The sequence below is a fragment of the Nomascus leucogenys genome, chromosome 6 (assembly GCF_006542625.1).
Source record: "Nomascus leucogenys isolate Asia chromosome 6, Asia_NLE_v1, whole genome shotgun sequence".
NCBI lineage: Eukaryota > Metazoa > Chordata > Mammalia > Primates > Hylobatidae > Nomascus > Nomascus leucogenys.
The window spans coordinates 34336058-34357244 of record NC_044386.1 but is presented as its reverse complement, the minus strand read 5'-3'; the positions used below and the strand labels follow the sequence as shown (position 1 = coordinate 34357244).

At 40.0% G+C, this 21187-nt stretch overlaps 1 protein-coding gene across 2 annotated transcripts in view; it reads right to left on the bottom strand.

Moving 5' to 3' along the window:
* The window catches only part of WDR70 (WD repeat domain 70), a 381591-nt gene that overhangs the window by 300086 nt on the left and 60318 nt on the right, over window positions 1–21187 (bottom strand). The gene's annotated exons all lie outside the window — the stretch shown is intronic.

Below are 21187 nucleotides of genomic sequence, written 5' to 3'. Positions count from 1 at the left end.
AACATAATTTGCCAACACTTTGATCATGCACTTCCAGCCTCCAGAACTGTGAGAAATATCTCATTTTTTGTTTTTTGTTTTTTGTTTTTTGAGACGGAGTCTCACTCTGTCGTCCAGGCTGGAGTACAGTGGTGCGATCATGGCTCACTGCAATCTCCGCCTCCCAGGTTCAAACAATTCTCCCACCTCAGCCTCCCAAGTAGCTCAGACTACAGGTGTGCACCACCATGCCCAGCTAATTTTTGTAGAGACAAGGTTTTGCCATGCTGCCCAGGCTGGTCTCAAACTCCTGAGCTCAAGTGATCCACCTGCCTTGGCCTCCCAAAGTGTTAGGAATACAGGCATAAGCCACCACGCCTGGTCAAAATATCTACTGTTTAAGCTATCCAATTTATGGTATTCTGTTTTAGCAGCTGAAGCAGACTAAGATACCATCCCATAAGCTACAGATCAGCACTATCCAATAGAACTTTATATGACGAGGAAATGTTTTATATCTGTGCTATCCATTATGTTAGCCACTAGCCACATGTATCCATCAAGTATTTGAAATATGGCTAGTGCAACTAAAGAACTTAATTTTTAATTTTTTTTTTTGAGATGGAGTCTCGCTCTGTCGCCCAGGCTGGAGTGCAGTGGCGCCATCTCAGCTCATTGCAAGCTCTGCCTCCCAGGTTCACACCATTCTCCTGCCTCAGCCTCCTGAGTAGCTGGGACTACAGGTGCCCGCCACCACGCCCGCCTAAATTTTTGTATTTTTAATAGAGATGGGGTTTCACCGTCTTAATCAGGATGGTCTCGATCTCCTGACCTCGTGATCTGCCCGCCTTGGCCTCCCAAAGTGCTGGGATTACAGGCGTGAGCCACCGCGCCCGGCCAATTGTTATTTTATCTTATTTAAATAACCACATGTGGCTAGTGGCTAATGTATTGAACACTACAGCTGTGGACCATATGAAATAAACATAAAGCAGTCTCAACTTTGGAAAAACAGAAGACTCTTACTGCCTCATAATACAGACGAAAAATGAAATACTAAGTTAAGTAAAATGTTCTTTAAAGAACAAAAACAAAAGAAAACCTAATGAAAGCTATAAAAGTCCATTGGATAATAATGCTACCAGTACTAAGAAAGTACAGCCCCTAAAAGTGACCTGCAGTCACAAATATAAAAATGACTATTCAAGTGAACTCCCAAGGTAAAAATTTGTTATTCACCATGCTCCAAAATGGTCTGTAATATTCTTCAGAGATGGCATGGTAAAGTACGATACAAGGGTAATATTAACAGTATGCTGTCACAGGTGCCATTCTCTTAAAAAAGAAATCCCAAAATAAATATAAATGGAAAGCAAATAATTAAACACATTAAATAGAGATTATTACAAATATCCATAAGGAATTCTAGTGGAGAAACAACTTAATAATCAAAATCCCAAATATAAAATTTATCTATCAAAAATGAAAATGTTGACATACAGTTTCTTGCAAAAAAAAAAAAGTTTAGAAATTTTTTTAATACAAATAAATAAATAAGAACATCTTTTTAAACAAAATCTTAGGCTGTTGAGTCTCATTTATTTTCTACACCTCTAATTCCAAAGCTGAGAAACAAATGGATACTTCAGAAAAAAAAAAATTAACTCATGACAATTTGTCTTTTGGACACAGAATATGAAGGAAAAATAAAATATATGTCTATCTGGCCAGACCTCAATAGAATTTTTCATCCTAGCTGGTTCTTAAATCCAAATCAGATACTTATCAATAAAACTGCTTTTCTGCATAGCTACTACTAGCTAGAAACTGCTTCTCCAACTGTATACTGACCATTTCTTCTAAAATGTTGAAATTCTAGCTGATAGTTTTTAAAAAACCATTCTTAATGTACTGATTCCAGAGTACTGATTCCAATGGCCAAGAAAATTCAAAAAGATTTGGAGTGGTCTCTGAGATTAGAATGTGTGACAATGTGAAGCATTTCACTACAATGTCCAAGATTAAAGTGTCAAAGCAGATAAGGAAATGAAGCTCCGAAAACAGACGCCCATGAGAAAGGAGCCCAGAAAAGCAAAAGGGGCCACAGCCCAGGACCTTCCAATAAAGAAAAGTGGCTCTGGCCCCATGGTATCCTTCCTGAAACACTGGGAAAGAATGAAGTCCTTAGCAAAATTCTGACCAGGATCCCAAATTTAAATGTAAGCTTGTAAGGAAAACACCTATGGACTTGTGTTTAAATTTGTCCATCTAAGATATAAAATTACAAGTTTGACCAAATGTGCCAGTTGTCCACTTATTGTCTCTCAGCTCCAAATTCATCCTTTCCTGTCTGCTCTGCAGAAATGAACTGGGACCCTTTAACATTTTTCCTTTGCTAGTTGGCATGATGTTAGATCGACATTGTAAGAGGAGGAGATTTTCCTCTTCTTTCCAAGAGTCTTGTGTGCTCCTCTTGGCAGGCTTCTGTACTGCAACACAGCTTCTCCAGTGTCCAGATCCAGCACCCATGCAGTTTGCTCCATTGTCAGGCTCCTGAAGTGCACAGCAGTCAGCAGCAACCAGTATCTTCCACCAGTACCTCCACAAGGCAGTATTATAGCAGAGTGATTCTGATGAGACAGATTTCTACCACAGCAACTTCTCTTCATTCAGTAAGCCACAACCATGCCCCCTCAAACAGGGTCTGGATCTCAATCCCAGAGGCCCTGGATGTTGTATCTCAACTCCAGGGGTTGATGCTCCTTTCATCTGTTATTCTTATATTCCTTAGAGTTCTCTTTCTTTTTACTAGCCAATCCTCATTGCTCCAAAACCCTGTTATAGCTAGCGATTCTTCGTATTAATCTTTCCTTGTTCAAATTACATGTGATTTCTCTATTCTAATCAAACACTGACTGATAGATCAAATTTCAGGTAATTAATCAAACAGAAAATTATAGGGCATTATGTCTAATTTGTTATTTTATATATTAGCAAACACATGAGATCTGATAATCAGAAAGTTCAGAGTGTTAAACCAAAGTCTCTAAAGAAAGAATAGAATGAATCAGTTCACAGGATATATGCTTGTTAATGCTACTCCCATTTGGGGGAAGTCTAATTTTCTCCAGTAACCATGAAAAATAAGAGATCACTTTGTTTCTTCTGATTATTTATTTTTATTTTAAAAGGGAAATGAAAATCTAAAAAATAGAAAAGTTTAAGACAAAGTAGAAACAGTCAATGGCTCCATTTCTCTAGCAAACTAATCAACCAAACTGTTCTATCTACATTTGGCGGGAAACCCAAAATTTCAGTGATCCCACACTAATATTCACATTGTTTTTCTGCTATATAGGAACACTTTTAACATTTTCCCTCTGTCTCACTGTTTGTCATGTACTCTCTGTAGACTACTTTGCCAACATTAAAATGAAATGTTCAGCATCAAGCCCATCATTCCTGTCTCACTTCACTCTTAAATCTGCTAGCCACAGAGTTAAAAGGACAGGATTAAGAGTCATTAGACACAGTTCTAAGGAGAATTAAAGGGCCTGTTCAAGGGGCATAACATCTGCTCCTCAAATTCCTGCCTAAACAACGAAGATTCCGATCAAAGAGAAGAGAGGGAAAGCCAATCTACCCAGTAAACCGGAGTCATGAGGAAGTAAATGCTCTCTCAGGGAGTAACTCTGACACCAGAGGAAGGCTTAGTGACATTGCACAATTGTTTCTGTGAAGTTATTCATGGGGCAAGTGGGAGTATATGAGTAGAAGTAGAAGGGAGTGGGAAGGTGAAGATTGAGGATCCTTTTAAGTAGTTTTTGCTCAGCTAGCAAAACAAGCTGGGACATGCAAGACAGATAAACACAGCTGTTTGGGGCTGTCACTTGGGGCTTAGGAGCCAAGGTATCCTGCTGTAGTGAAAAGTGCACCGGAATGTGAGTCAGGAGTTCAGGGATCCAAGTCCTCATTCTGCTGCTAACTAGCTGCGTGATGATGAGCAAGTCTACTGGCTTCACTAGACTCAGTCTCTTTTTTTTTTTTTTTCGATACAGAGTCTCACTCTGTCACCCAGGCTGGAGTGCAGTGGCACGATCACTGCAACCACCACCTCCTGGGTTCAAGCGATTCTCCTGCTTTAGCCTCCTAAGTAGCTGGGATTACAGGCGCTCGCCACCACGCTGGGCTAATTTTTGTATTTTTAGTAGAGACAGGGTTTTGTCATGTTGGTCAGGCTGGTCTCAAACTCCTGACCTCGTGTTCCGCCCACCTTGGCATCCCAAAGTGCTGGGATTACAGGCATGAGCCACCACGCCCGGCCTCAGTCTCCTTATTTCATGGAAAATGAGGAGACAAGACTACATGGCAGCACTATACAGAGATGCTCCTGAACCACAGAGTTCATGTACTAGTTAACATAACTTTGCTGAGTCCTGGTTTCCTCCACTGAAAAAAACATGAGAAATAATACTTTTTATAAAATTGGGTGAGGATTAAAAATAATATACATAAAGACACCTAGTACAGTAACTGAAACAAGTAATTATTATTATTAATTTATTTCCAATGCTAAGATTATTTGAGGGGTATAAAATCTTGGTAGCCAAATGCAATGTTATTTCAAATGCACTACAAGTTAGTATACGTTTAGTACATGTCTTAATTATTGCTAACCAAAATACTCAAGACTTAAAATTAAGGACTTGGGCCAGGCGTGGTGGCTCACGCCTGTAATCCTAACACTTTGGGAGGCCGAGGCGGGCGGATCACGAGGTCAGGCGATCAAGACCATCTTGGCTAACACGGTGAAACCCCGTCTCTACTGAAAATACAAAAAATTAGCCGGGCATCATGGCAGGCACCTGTAGTCCCAGCTACTCAGGAGGCTGAGGCAGGAGAATGGCATGAATCCGAGAGGTAGAGCTTGCAGTGAGCCAAGATCAAGCCACTGCACTACAGCCTGGGCAAATGAGCGGGACTCCGTCTCAAAAAATAAGTTAATAAATTAATAAATTAATTAAGGACTTGTAAATGTCACCCAAAAATGTAAAAATATATTTTGTCAATATAAGGTTGATTCTGCAGAGGGTGCAAAAAAAGAATATAAATAAGGAATCCTTAAGAATTTGGAAATAGGAAATATAGAAGACCTCTAAGGAAAAAGAGCTGAGGACTTCATCAGACTTCCCTACTCCAAATGCCAAAAGAAATAACCTAGAAAAATATAAAATCGGGATAAATGAAAGGACTATTGAAAACTGGAAATTATCCAGAAATTTCTAGTAGGAAAAGATCAGAATGATTAGGAAAGCACCTCCCAGAAAAAGTGCAACAGCCTCATATGAAACTACCCAGAAACCATGAAGTCCATTGGCGGTTCGTTCTCAAAGCAGCAAGGATGCCCTTATAGAGGCAGTTGTCACAAAAATTAGGCAGCAGGCACAAAAAACAATGTGGAAGAGATAATATAGGGTTAATAAAACAAAGATATATAGTCAAAAACCTACTATCTTTCCTAAAAATACAGCATACAGGCCGGGAGCGGTGGCTCACGCCTGTAATCCCAGCACTTTCAGAGGCCGAGGCGGGCAGATCACGAGGTCAGAAGATCAAGACCATCCTGACTAACACCGTGAAACCCCGTCTCTACTAAAAATACAAAAAATTAGCCAGGTGTGGTGGTGGGCACCTGTAGTCCCAGCTCCTCAGGAGGCTGAGGCAGGAGAACGGTGTGAACCCAGGAGGCGGAGCTTGCAGTGAGTGGAGATGGCGCCACTGCACTCCAGCCTGGGCAACAGAGTGAGACTTCAGGCAGAGAGAGTAAATAAGAAGACCAAAATAATAAGGGGTTGTGAAGAGCTTTTACAGTAGGGCCAGCAAACTTTATGTGAAGGACCAGATAAATATTTGAAGCTTTGCAAGCCATATATGATCTCTGTATCATATTCTTCTTCATTATTCTGGGGTTTGTTTCACAATCCTTTAAAACTGTAAAAATCATTCTTAGTTCAAGTGTCACACAAAAACAAGCCACGGACTAGAGTTCAGCCACTGGTCACAGTCTGTACTGTTCTAAGATAAAAAGACAAAGAATATAGCTGTGGAATTTTTTTTTAAAGGAAAAAGAACATATTATCAGACTGTTATTTTGTGCTGAAAAAAAATTCAAGAAAACGTGTCATCATTATATATAATGCTATAATAAATAAACTTGTTCCTGATCATTTCCACATATGTGGATATATCTGTTAGAGGAATTCCTAAAAGTGGATTACTTGGTCAGAGGGTATATGCATTTGTAATTTGGAAGAGAAAGCCAAATTGCCCTCTATAAGACAGTGCCAATTTACACTCCCACCATGCCTGACAGTATTTGTTTCTCCAAATCTTGCCATCATAGTTTACAGTTTACATTAGAGTAAGATATATTGGCTGGGTGCGGTGGCTCAGGCCTGTAATCCCAGCACTTTGGGAGGCCAAGGCAGGTGGATCACTTGAGGTCAGGAGTTGGAGACCAGCCTGGCCAACATGGTGAAACCCTATCTCTACTAAAAATCCAAATATTAGCCAGGCATGGTGGTGCATGCCTGAATTCCCAGCTACTTGGGAGGCTGAGGCATGAGAATTGCTTGAACCCAGGAGGTGGAGGTTGTAGTGAGCCAAGATTGCGCCACTGCACTCCAGCCCAGGCGACAGAGCAAGACTCTGTCTCAAAAAAAAAAAAGAAAGACATTATCAAATTGTTATGCGGAAAAAAAAGTCTGGTCATTTACACCCCCACCTTAGCCTTCTCGCATTGGATGGTATATGTTCTCTTCACTTTTGCCAATCTTACAGGTAACATAGTACCTCACTGGCACTTTAATTTTTCCTTCTTTATTAATGAAGCTGAATATCTTTATGTTTATTGACTATTTGTATTTCTTCTGCTGTTACCTATTAATTCATTTCCTTTGGCTAGTTTTAGTTTTCAAATATCCCTTTCTTTATTTACAGAAACTGTATTATGGATAGTAGCCCATTGCTTTCAATCTGTGTTACAATGTTTTGCTTATAATTTGTCTTTTGTTTTTGATGTCCTTTGTTTTCTGAAGTGTAAAATATCTTTTTAAATTGTAAAAGTAATTCATGCTGTTTTGTTATGTCATATAGAAATATAAAATGAAAGTTCTCCAATACCCCCACATAATACACTTCCATTTCTAGGACATAACCTCTCAAACTTTCCCTAGTAACTAAAAAACACAAATACATAAATTATATATTACAAAAGTGGAATTTTTTTGGAAACTACTTTTTCTATTTAACAAATATTTATGGAACTCTTTCTATCTAAGCAACAGACTGGAATATTTGTGACACACATATCTTATAAAGAACTTTACCAACCAATCCAAGAAAAGCAACCCAGTTTTTAAAATGGGCAAAAGATTTTGAATAGTCGCTTCATCAAAGAAGACATATAAGCTCAATATCACTAATCATCAGGGAAATTCAAATTAAAACCCAATAACATATCACTACATACCCAACTGAATGGCTAAAATTTAACATATTGACAATACCAATTGTAGGTAAGGATATGAATTAACTACAACTCTTACACATTGCCGCTAAGAAAGCAAAATGATACGGCATTTTTAAAAAGTCAGGCAGTTTCCTATAAAGTTAATACTCACATACCATATGACAAAGCAATTCACACTTAGGTACTGACCCAGGGAAATAAAAACACCTGTCTACAAAAATGACCTCTACAGTACAGAGTATTTATAGAAGCTTTATTCCTCAAACCTAAAAACTGGAAAAAAGCCAAATGTCTATCAACTGCTAAAGAGATAAACAAACTGTATGTAATATAGTCATACAAAAGAGTACCACACAGCTATAAAAGGGAACAAAACTACTGACAGAGGCAAAATCAGATCAGTGGTTACCTGGGGGTCAGAAGGAGGGACTTACTGCAAAGGGGCTAAAGGGAACTTTGGAGGATAATCATAGTGTATGACTATGACTGTATGCATTTCTCAAAATTCATAGAACTGTACAAGTAAAAAGAATAAATTTTACTAAATGTAAATTATACCTGAATAAATGTGACTTTTAAAAAGTTCATTAAAAGAGTAGAAAATTAGTAAAGTGAATTGGCTTAAGAAGTTTTCACAAATTGTAGCAAAAAAAAAAAAAAAAGATAAAGAGAACTGGACCAGAGAGAGAAAAAGGTAAATGGAGAACAGATAACAGAGAGCCAAAGCTAAATAGCCTATACTCCCAAAAAACAAATCAGGGTCAGGCGCGATGGCTCATGCCTGTAATCTCAACACTTTAGAAGGCCAAGGCAGGAGGATCACCTGAGGTCAGGAATTCAAGACCAGCCTGGCCAATGTGGTGAAACCCCATCTCTACTAAAAATACAAAAATTAGCCAGGCATGGTTGCGTGCCTTAATCCCAGCTCCTCAGCAGGCTGAGGCAGGAGAATCACTTGAACCTGGGAGGCAGAGGTTGCAGTGAACCAAGATCGTGCTACTGCACTCCAGCCTGGGCAACAGAGCTAGACTCTATCTCAAGAAAGAAAGAAAGAAATCAGGACAGGCGATAGTCTTAAATAGTAGTCTGATTTTTCAGAGGTAAAATCCAATGTTACAATACTAAGAAAAAGTCAGAAATGGGAAGTAATACTTGAAAGACATGAGAGATATCACCTTAAGAATCTGTGCACTGATATTCCTTCATTTAAATAAATACTAGGTGGTCGGGCGCGGTGGCTCACACTTGTAATCCCAGCACTTTGGGAGGCCGAGGCGGGCGGATCACGAGGTCAGGAGATCAAGGCCACGATGAAACCCTGTCTCTACTAAAAATACGAAAAAATTAGCTGGGCGTGGTGGCGGGCGCCTGTAGTCCCAGCTACTCGGAGAGGCTGAGGCAGGAGAATGGCGGGAACCCGGGAGGCGGAGCTTGCAGTGAGCCAAGATTGCGCCACTGCACTCCAGCCTGGGCGACAGAGCAAGACTCCGTCTCAAAAAAAATAAATAAATAAAAAATAAATAAATAAATAAATAAATACTAGGTGAGTTATTATCTACCGAATGCTTTACTAGGTGCCAGGCACTGTGCCATGCACTTTATAATAGATACATTATTTCATTTAATCATCAATCAGAACACCAAAAAACTGGTAGTATTAATTCTATTTTACAGGCAAGGAAACTAAGGGTCAAAGTGATTAAATGACATGCCTAAAGTCATATAGCAAATGAACAAGCCAAGACATAATTCGAATTCAGATTTTTATAAGTCAAAATCCATGCTCACATTCCATTATGCACATTAAGTCTATAGTTATACTTAGTTGTAGAATTAAATTTTACATCAACTAATATGCTATAAAAAAGAAAGAGGAGGAAAAATACTTCAGTGAAAATCTAGGCGAGTAATCTCCCCCTCATCCCACTAAAACTGATAGTTATGGCACAAGCTCAGCTAAATTAGCAGAGAAGACAGTGTATAACACTTAATGACTATAGCATTGACTCATCCATTCTGATTTCCAGTAACAGAAATTTTTAAATTTCAGAATCTAGGATTGACTCAGAAATGCAGAACAGTAGGTATCTGTTTTTTCTTTTTTTATTTATTTGAACTCTGAAACTCTTTAATCAAGTAACTGTTCATACATAGCAAGAACTACAAATACCATTTGAACAGATGGAAATTTGCTCAGTGGCAATCACTTTTAATATAAAATGAATGGAAATCATAAGATGCAATGAAACTCACCATTCAATTATCTTCAGAATACATACCATATTTTTGTTTTTAAAAAAAAGCTAAACAGATCAGCCTTAAGCCTGTAGCTCAAGGTGTCACTTATAGTGCAGAGTCAGTGATTTCAAAAACTGTTCCTTACTTGCCCTGAACTGATAGGGTGTAAGCCAAAGATTTCAGATCTTCCAGAAAAAGAAATCCTTAAGCTTCCTTTCTTTTCCAAAAGGTGGGTACACCTTGCTGAAAATAGTCTTCTGCTCTATTTCTCAACAGAAAACTACTGAAAAAAAAAATTTATGAAACACTATTATTGTATGACTTATTTAATGAATAATAAGTTCCAAGTATATCCCAAACACTGTTTTAGGTGCTGGAATAGAAGTAAACAAATGTGAAAAACACATCATTTCTGATCGTTGTAAGTGCTATAAAAGAAATAAATCAGGGTAATGGGTAGAGTGGGTGACAGTGGAGAGGTGGGAGAGGAGCTACTTTTGACAGGATGGTGAGGAAAGGTCTCTTTGAGGAGCTGACATCTGAGCTGAGACATGACTCAAGAGAAGGTCACTGGATCTTAATAAGATAAAATTTTAAAATTATGTAACTTGATGACAGTTACAGAGGGAAGCAAAAACCAGGAAATTAAGTAAAAGGCTATTACATATAGTTTACATAATTTTACCATGAAAATGTCAATGAGAAGGTGTTGGGAACAGGCCCCCCAAAATCTGGCCATAAACTGGCCCCAAAACTGGCCATAAACAAAATCTCTGCAGCACTGTGACATGTTCCTGATGGCCATAACGCCCACTCTGGAAGGTTGTGGGTTTACCAGAATGACAGCAAGGAACACCTGGCCCACCCAGGGCAGAAAACTGCTTAAAGGCATTCTTAAATCACAAACAATAGCATCAGCGATCTGTGCCTTAAGGACATGCTCCTGCTGCAGATAACTAGCCAAACCCATCCCTTTATTTCGGCCCATCCCTTCATTTCCCATAAGGGATACTTTTAGTTAATCAAATATCTATAGAAACAAAGCTAATGACTGGCTTGCTGTTAATAAATATGTGGGTAAATCTCTGTTCGGGGCTCTCAGCTCTGAAGGCTGTGAGACCCCTGATTTCCCACTTCACACCTCTATATTTCTCTGTGTGTGTCTTTAATTCCTCTAGTGCCACTGGGTTAGGGTCTCCCTGAGAGAGCTGGTCTCGGCAAGAAGGAAAAATATATTCAGGCAAATAATGTATATCAAATAATAAACTGTGCTTAACAACAAAAGAAAAGCATTTTTTTAAATTCAATTTTTATACTGGTAGACCAAGAAAAAAACACCTAATGTCAGTCTTTTTAAAGTGTGCTAGGTGAGTGAGAAAGAAGCTAAGAATACTACAGCACCAAAGGGCTCTTCTGGAGAAATTCGTCCGAGATGCCCAAAATCCAGAACACTTTACCTCAGCTTCACTCCTAGACTTGGACTTTTATCTCCCTTCCTGAATAGCTATGGGGGTGTTCTCTGCATGTGACTGCTCTTTGATATCCACTTACTCACCAGGACACTGCCTCTTGGATCTCAGACAAATTCTGATGTTTGCTATTCCAGGTGAGGAGATGGTTTGAAAACATCATACTATGTTTCCATATCTTCAAGACAGTCAACAAACTCCCTCGAGTTATCTTTGTGGATAATATAGGAATAATACAGATCAGTGACAAGAAGATGTGGGGGAATTTAGCTGAGTTATAGGCATGTGTGGATTCTCACTTGGGTGAAAAACATAATTTAAAAAGTTAACAGATCAATGTCAGGCGGGGGCATGGTGGTTCACGCCTGTAATCCCAGCACTTTGGGAGGCCGACGCAGGCAGATCACCCGAGGTCAAGAGTTCAAGACCAGCCTGGCCAACATGGTGAAACCACGTCTCTGCTAAAAATACAAAAATTAGCTGGGCATGGTGGCATGCACCTGTAATCCCAGTTCCTCAGGAGGCTGAGACAGGAGAATTGCTTGAACCTGGAAGGTGGAGGTTGCAGTGAGCCGAGATCATGCCATTGCACTCCAGCCTGGGCAACATGAGACAAACTCTATTTCAAAAAAAATCAGTGTCAAAATAAAGAAAGGCTTCTAATGGCATATGAGAGTTTGATTCTCCCATATTCAACAGGTATCAGCTGAATGAGAATTTACTGTACATTCACCACATTTGCAATTGGCAAAACATAAGCAGCGATCATTAACATACACATTGGGTGTTACAATCAGAAACTAGAACAATGATCCAACAAAATAAAGAGAATGAAATTGAAGGGGAAAATAAATATAAAAATACTTATGTTTCACTTTCTTTTTTTCTTTTTTTCTTTTTGTTGTTGTTGTTGTTGAGATGGAGTCTCACTCTGTTGCCAGGCTGGAGTGTAGTGGCGCCATCTGAGCTCACTGCAACCTCTGCCTTGCAGGTTCAAGCGATTCTCCTGCCTCAACCTCCCTAGTAGCTGGGACAACAGGCAGGTGTCACCACACCCAGCTAATGTCTGTATTTTTAGTAGAGACGGGGTTTCACCATGTTGGCCAGAATGGTCTTAGTCTCTTCACCTCGTGATCCGCCTGCCTCGGCCTCCCAAAGTGTGGGGATTACAGCCGTGAGCCACTGCACCTGGCCTCACTTTTTTCTTCATTTAAAAATCTGCATTAAACTTTAGTGAGTTTTTGGTAGTAGCATTCCTGTTTTTGAACTTAAGCCACATATTTTTATGTCTAGAGGTACCTTAGAATTACTAAACACATTTCAAGTATTCAGTAACCCCATGTGATGAGTGACTACCATACTGGATGATACAGATACATAATAGCTCCATTACCACTGCAAGTTATATTGGACAGCACTCTTAAACTACTGGAATCATCAAGTGATGACCCTTGGAATACTCAATCAAACAGAAATTACAGCTAGAAAAAGATTTTCTTCCTTAACCAAAGATCAAAGGCATCAAATCAGATTTTACTGTCTTTTCTTGAAAAAAGTAGGCCAGGGGCAATGACTCACGTCTGTAATCCCAGCACTTTGGGAGGCCAAGATGGGCAGATCACCTGAGGTCGGGAGTTTGAGACCAGCCTGACCAACATGGAGAAACCCGGACTCTATTAAAAATACAAAATTAGCCAGGCGTGGTGGCACATGCCTGTAATCACAGCTAATCAGGAGGCTGAGGCAGGAGAATCGCTTCAACCCAGGAGGTGGAGGTTGCGGTGAGCCAAGATCACGCCATTGCACTCCAGCCTGGGCAACAAGAGCGAAACTCTATCTCAAAAAAACAACAAAAAGAAAATGTATACACTCACACAAACACACACATAGACACAGACACACACACACACACATAAAACATATACACATACAGATAAATTTAACAAAGACCATTTGTGACCTGTAAAGCCTAAAATGCTATCTTGCCCTTTATAAAAAAAACTTTGCCAACACCTTGACCAGTAAGTGTTTTCTTATAAATGACTTCTATCTTTTAATTTGAATATCAAATTAAAAGACATTAAGAAAAATTCTGTAATGCTAAATTTAAATTGGAACACGCGTACAATTAACAATTCTTAAATTGCTTTACATGTATACTGAGGCTGAATAAGTAAGTAAATGGACAGTGGAAGCTAGGTTTCGCACCATTGGAAAGTGATGATACAAAAAAGCAGAAAGGTTAGAATAAATCAACATAGTGCTGGATTAGAATTAGAACATCAGTATGAACTGGTGTTCAGGTTAACGTGGATGTAGAGAGATACAAAATACTATATACTATATACATAGGTTAGTGTGATATATATGCATATATTTCCTAGCCGTGTCAGCTGAGTTAGCCTAAGAGCAGTGACATCCCAGGAGCAATGAGCATATTAAGAACCTAGATCTTCTAGAGCCAGAAATACCATTCAACCCAGCAATCCCATTACTGGGTATATACCCAAAGGATTATAAATCATTCTACTATAAAGACACATGCACACGTATGTTTATTGCAGCACTGTTCACAACAGCAAAGACTTGGAACTAACCAAAATGCCCACCAATGATAGACTGGATAAAGAAAATGTGGCACATATAAACCATGGAATACTACACAGCCATAAAAAAAGATGAGTTCATATCCTTTGCAGGGACCTGGATGAAGCTGGAAACCATCATTCTCAGCAAACTAACACAAGAACAGAAAATCAAACACCACATGTTCTCACTCATAAGTGGGAGTTGAACAATGAGAACACAGGGACACAGAGAGGGGAATATCACACACCAGGGCCTGTCAGGGGGTGGGGGGCTATGGGAGGGACAGCATTAGGAGAAATAGCTATGTAGATGATGCGTTGATAGGTACAGCAAACCACCATGGCACATGTATACCTATGTAACAAACCTGCACGTTCTGCACATGTATCCCAGAACTTAAATGTATAGTAAAAATAATAATAATAATAAAGAACCTAGATCTTATTTGCTAATATACTTCTCCTGGGGAAAAGAACTGATTCTAGAACTGGGGCAGGGAAAATACAAGCATCTATAGCCTGGAGCATTTTATTTTATTTATTTATTTTTTTTTTTTTTTTTGAGACAGAATTTCACTCGTTGCCCAGGCTGGAGTGCAATGGCACAATCTCAGCTCACTGCAACCTCCACTTTCCGGGTTCAAGCGATTCTCTTGCCTCAGCCTCTGAAGTAACTGGGATTACAGGCACCCACCAACATGGGCGGCTAATTTTTGTATTTTTAGTACAGACGGGGTTTCACCATGTTGGCCAGGCTGGTCTTGAACTCCTGACCTCAGGTGATCTGCCCACCTCGGCCTCCCAAAGTGCTGGGATTACAGGCGTGAGCCACTGCGCCCGGCCTGGAGCATCCTGTAGTATCAAAAATTAATGGAGTATTGGCTGGGCGCGGTGGCTCACGCTTGTAATCCCAGCACTTTGGGAGGCCGAGACAGGCGGATCACGAGGTCAGGAGATCGAGACCACGGTGAAACCCCGTCTCTACTAAAAAAAAAAATACAAAAAATTAGCCGGGCGTGGTGGCGGGCGCCTGTAGTCCCAGCTACTCGGAGAGGCTGAGGCAGGAGAATGGCGTGAACCCAGGAGGCGGAGCTTGCAGTGAGCCGAGATAGAGCCACTGCACTCCAGCCTGGGCGACAGAGCGATACTCCGTCTCAAAAAAAAAAAAAAAAAAAAAAAAAAAAAAAAAAAAAAATTAATGGAGTATTTCCAAAAACGAAAGAAAGACGGCATGTCAAAGGGACAAAAGACCAAACTAAAAGAGCTCCCAATCACCACAGGTGAAACAAGCTGAGCAACAAAATAAATACACAAGAAAACCAAAAAGTTTATTTAAATACCACTCACTCCAGGAAGCGGAGCCGAATTTTTCCACTGCCTCTAGTTTGAGCAGTACTCAGTGGCTTGCAGCCAAAGAATGGCATATGGAAAGGAAAGGAAAAAGTAACTTTACCATGAAGAGCCTAAAAAAACATGATAGAAGTACTCCTGTAATAAGAAAGCCACTTCACCTCTGTGATATTCTTCCCAAGGACTCATAATATCAATCTAACCACGAGAAAAGCATCAGACAAAAGCAAATTGACAGACATTCTACAAAATACCTTACCAATACCCCTCAAAACTGTCATGGTCATGAAAAACAATGAAAAACTGAGAAACTGTCAGGGACTAAACAAATATAAGGACCAAAGGTAATGTGGTATCTCGGAGGAATCACTAGTGGAAAAAAAAACAGTGAAATCCAAATAAAGTTTGGAGATTAATTAATAGTAACTGACTACTGTTATTTCTTAATTGTGACAAATGGACCATAAGATGTTAACCATAAGAAAAACTGGGTGAAGTGTATGCGTAAACTCTGTACTATCTTTGTAGCTTATCTATAAATTTAAAAATATTCTGAAATTTATAAGTTTACTAAATATTTTGAAATTGAAATAGAAATATCAATGTGACCTTGTAATTTAAACAGACACATATATGCATGAATATATACACATCTATAGTTTCTACCTCTTTCCATCAAAAGGTCAAAAGCAATGACATCCCAATATCAATGAGCATGCCTAGCAATCAGATTTGGTCTCCAAATACCATTCCCACAAAAATAAAGGAGGGCTACTCGGGGAAGTACTGATTCCAGGACTTGGAAAGGAATGTAACAGGAAGCCTACATCATGTTGTGCGAGAAACCAAGTCAAGTTTTAAAGACTAATAAGGTCATGTCAAAATTATACAGCAATCAAGGACTCCTACTAGACAAATCTAGGACAATTTAAACATCAAAAAGAATAATGACTGCAATTGACTGAAACATGAAAATTTAAAAATCGTAAATACTGATACTAAAAAAAGAAAAAGAAATCATCACCAGTAACACAAACAACTCATTTATCACCACCAGCCCTTAAGCTAAAAATGGCAATTAAAGAAAGATAACTAAGCTTTTATCCTGTCTCTTCAGTAGTAACTATATTTGAGGGTAACCAAATAACATCAGTAAATGAGGAAAAGTTTTTCTTTTTTTCTTTTTTAATTATACTTTAAGTTCTAGATTATATGTGCACAATGTGCAGGTTTGTTACATATGTACACATGTGCCATGTTGGTGTGCTGCACCCATTAACTCATCATTTACATTAGGTATATCTCCCAGTGCTATCCCTCCCTCCTCCCCCCATCCCACTACAGGCCCCAGAGTGTGATGTTGCCCTTCCTGTGACCATGTGTTCTCACTGTTCAATTCCCACCTATGAGTGAGAACATGCGGTGTTTGGTTTTCTGTCCTTGTGATACTTAGCTGAGAATGATGGTTTCCAGCTTCATCCATGTCCATACAAAGGACATGAACTCATCATTTTTCATGGCTGCATAGTATTCCATGGTGTATATGTGCCACACTGTCTTAATCTAGTCTATCATTGATGGACATGCGGGTTGGTTCCAAGTCTTTGCTATTGTGAATAGTGCTGCAATAAACATACGGGTGCACGTGTCTTTATAGCAGCATGATTTATAATCCTTTGGGTATATAACCAGTAATGGGATGGCTGGATCAAATGGTATTTCTAGTTCTAGATCCCTGAGGAATCGCCACACTGACTTCCACAATGGTTGAACTAGTTTACAGTCCCACCAACAGTGTAAAAGTGTTCCTATTTCTCCAAATCCTCTCCAGCACCTGTTGTTTCCTGACTTTTTAATGATGGCCATTCTAACTGGTGTGAGATGGTATCTCATTGTGGTTTTGACTTGTATTTCTCTGATGGCCAGTGATGATGAGCATTTTTTCATGTGTCTGTTGGCTGCAAAAATGTCTTCTTTTGAGAAGTGTCTGTTCATATCCTTCACCCGCTTTTTGATGGGGTTGTTTTTTTCTTGTAAATTTGTTTGAGTTCTTTGTAGGTTTTGGATATTAGCCTTTTGTCAGATGGGTGGATTGCAAAAATTTCCTCCCATTCTGTAGGTTGCCTGTTCACTCTGATGGGTAGATTGCAAAAATTTCCTCCCATTCTGTAGGTTGCCTGTCCACTCTGATGGTATTTTCTTTTGCTGTGCAGAAGCTCTTTAGTTTAATTAGATCCCATTTGTCAATTTTGGCTTTTGTTGCCATTGCTTTTGGTGTTTTAGACATGAAGTCCTTGCCCACGCCTATGTCTTGAATGATATTGCCTAGGTTTTCTTCTAGGGTTTTTATGGTTTTAGGTCTAACATGTAAGTCTTTAATCCAACTTGAATTAATTTTTGTAAAAGGTGTAAGGAACAGATCCAGTTTCAGCTTTCTACATATGGCTAGCCAGTTTTCCCAGCACCATTTATTAAATAGGGAATCCTTTCCCCATTGCTTGTTTTTGTCAGGTTTGTCAAAGATCAGATAGCTGTAGATATGCGGCATTATTTCTGAGGGCTCTGTTTTGTTCCATTGATCTATGTCTCTGTTGTGGTACCAGTACCATGCTGTTCTGGTTAATGTAGCCTTGTAGTATAGTTTGAAGTCAGGTAGCGTGATGCCTCCAGCTTTGTTTTTTTGGCTTAGGATTGTCTTGGCAATGCGGGCTCTTTTTTGGTTCCATATGCACTTTAAAGTAGTTTTTTCCAATTCTGTGAAGAAAGTCATTGGTAGCTTGATGGGGATGGCATTGAATCTATAAATTACCTTGGGCAGTATGGCCATTTTCACAATATTGATTCTTCCTACCCATGAGCATGGAATGTTCTTCCATTTGTTTGTATCCTCTTTTACTTCATTGAGCAGTGGTTTGTAGTTCTCCTTGAAGAGGTCCTTCACATCCCTTGTAAGTTGGATTCGTAGGTATTTTATTCTCTTTGAAGCAATTGTGAATGGGAGTTCACTCATGATTTGGCTCTCTGTTTGTCTGTGATTGGCGTACAAGAATGCTTGTGATTTGTGTACACTGATTTTGTATCCTGAGACTTTGCTGAAGTTGTTTATCAGCTTAAGGAGATTTTGGGCTGAGACGATGGGGTTTTCTAGATATACAATCATGTCATCTGCAAACAGGGACAATTTGACTTCTTCTTTTCCTAATTGAATACCCTTTATTTCCTTCTCCTGCCTAATTGCCCTGGCCAGAACTTCCAGCACTATGTTGAATAGGAGTGGTGAGAGAGGGCATCCCTGTCTTGTGCCAGTTTTCAAAGGGAATGCTTCCAGTTTTTGCCCATTCAGTATGATATTGGCTGTGGGTTTGTCATAGATAGCTCTTATTATTTTGAGATACGTCCCATCAATACCTAATTTATTGAGAGCTTTTCGCATGAAGGGTTGTTGAATTTTGTCAAAGGCCTTTTCTGCATCTATTGAGATAATCATGTGGTTTTTGTCTTTGGTTCTGTTTATATGCTGGATTACGTTTATTGATTTGCGTATGTTGAACCAGCCTTGCATCCCAGGGATGAAGCCCACTTGATCATGGTGTATAAGCTTTTTGATGTGCTGCTGGATTCAGTTTGCCAGTATTTTATTGAGGATTTTGGCAGAGACACAACAAAAAAAGAGAATTTTAGACCAATATCCCTAATGAACATTGATGGAAAAGTTTTTCTTTAAGAAGATGCCAGGAAATAAATGCAGATGAAATAACAGAATAAGAAAATCACCAATTTGTAGCCCTCAGTGACATAACCAATTCAGGAAGAAATCATCAATGGACACTAAGCTCATTAGGTGAAAGAATGATGAGTATCTGGATAGTTACGTATTACCAAACTATCTCTCTATGAAGTTCTTGCCTATCTCAAGTATAAAATATTAACTTTACAATGAAGGAATCAGATGTCACTACCTTAATCAAGGGATATACCTTAATTTCTAGTCACTAACAGTGAAACAACTAGACAGTACATGCCATCTGAAGTGATACAATATAATTACGATAAAGCCTTTGATATTCCATAGGAAATATTGGAGAGGAGATAAAGAAATAAGTTAAATCAGGAGTCCCCAAAGCCCAGGCCGAGGACTGGTATCAGTCTGTGGCCTGTTAGGAACCAGGTGCACGGCAGGTGTTGGGAGGGTGAGCGAGCATTACCACCTGAGCTCCAGCTCCTGTCAGATCAACAATGGCATTCAATTCTCATAGGAGTACGAACCCTACTGTGAACTGTGCATGCGAGGGATCTCTAGGTTGCACAATCCTTATTAGGATCTAATGCCTGATGATATGAGATAGAACAGTTTCATCCAGAAACCATCCCACCACCCCGACCTCCCCACTACCCCTAGTCAGTGGAAAAACTGTCTTCCACAAAACCAGGCCCTGGTGCAAAAAAGGTTGGGGACCGCTGAGTTAAATGATACCATAAGAAAGCAGTATGCCAAAAGATCAGATATGGTCAAAAACAGAAAAGAGAGTGGCTTATGGGCCAGGCGCGGTGGCTCATGCCTGTAATCCCAGCACTTTGGGAAGACAAGGCAGGTGGATTACTTGAGATCAGGAGTTTGAGACCACCCTGGACTACATGGTGAAACCCCATCTCTACCAAAAAAAATACAAAAATTAGCCAGGCATGGTTGTGCACACCGATAGTCCCAGCTATTTGGGAGGCTGAGGTAGGAGGATGTCTTGAGCCCAGGAAGCAGAGGTTGCAGTGAGCCAAAATCTCGCCACTACACTCCAGCCTGGGCAACAGAGCCAGACCCTGTCTCAAAAAAAAAAAAAAGAGAAAGGCTGGCTCACTGTAGCAAAATGGAAGGCCCTTTCTAACATAATGCTAGCCGACCATACCTAAACAGTACAAAATGGATTGGTACCCGGTTAATGACTTAACATATGTTAATTTCTCATTTCTCAGGATTAATTGGAATGTTTTAAAACAAAGTTTTTTTTGTTTTTTTAATTTTTTTGTTTTGAGATGGAGTCTTGCTCTGTCGCCCAGGATGGAGTGCAGTGGCGCAATCTTGGCTTACTGCTGCCTCCACCTCCAGGGTTCAAGCGATTCTCCTGCCTCAGCCTCCGAAGCAGCTGGGATTACAGGCACAAGCCACCATGCCTGGCTTGTTTTTTTTTTTTTTTTTTTTTTTGAGACGGAGTCTCGCTCTCTCACCCAGGCTGGAGTGCAGCGGCGCGATCTCGGCTCACTGCAAGCTCCGCCTCCCGGGTTCACGCCATTCTCCTGCCTCAGCCTCTCTGAGTAGCTGGGACTACAGGCACCCGCCACCACGCCTGTCTAATTTTTTGTCTTTTTAGTAGAGACGGGGTTTCACCATGGTCTCGATCTCCTGACCTCGTGATCCGCCCGCCTCGGCCTCCCAAAGTGCTGGGATTACAAGCATGAGCCACCGCGCCCGGCCTGCCTGGCTTGTTTTTATATTTTTAGTAGAGATGGAGTTTCACCATGTTAGACAGGCTGGTCTCGAACTCCTGACCTCAGGTGATTCGCCCACCTTGGCCTCCCAAAGTGCTGGGATTACAGGCATGAGCCACTGCGCCTGGCCTTTTGTAATTTTTTTTGAGACAGAGTCTCTCTCTCTTGCTGGGCTGGAGTGCAGTGGCACAATCTCGGCTCACTGCAACCTCCACCTCTCAGGCTAAAGCAATTCTCCTGCCTCAGCCTCCCGAGTAGCTGGATTCCAGTCATGCACCACCACGCCCAGCTAATTTTTGTAATTTCAGTTCTCTACTAACGGGCTTTTGCTTTACAACAGGCTTTTGCCATGTTGTCCATTCTGGTCTCAAACTCCAGGCCTCAGGTGATCCGCCTGCCTCAGCTTTCTAAAGTTCTGGAATTAGAAGTGTGAGCCACCACGCCCAGCCTAAAATATAAGTTTATGAAACAAAAGAAATGTAAGGCTCATTTTACTTCATTTAAATTATGAAGGCAGTATACAGTCATATAAACGTAATGTATTTTGATAC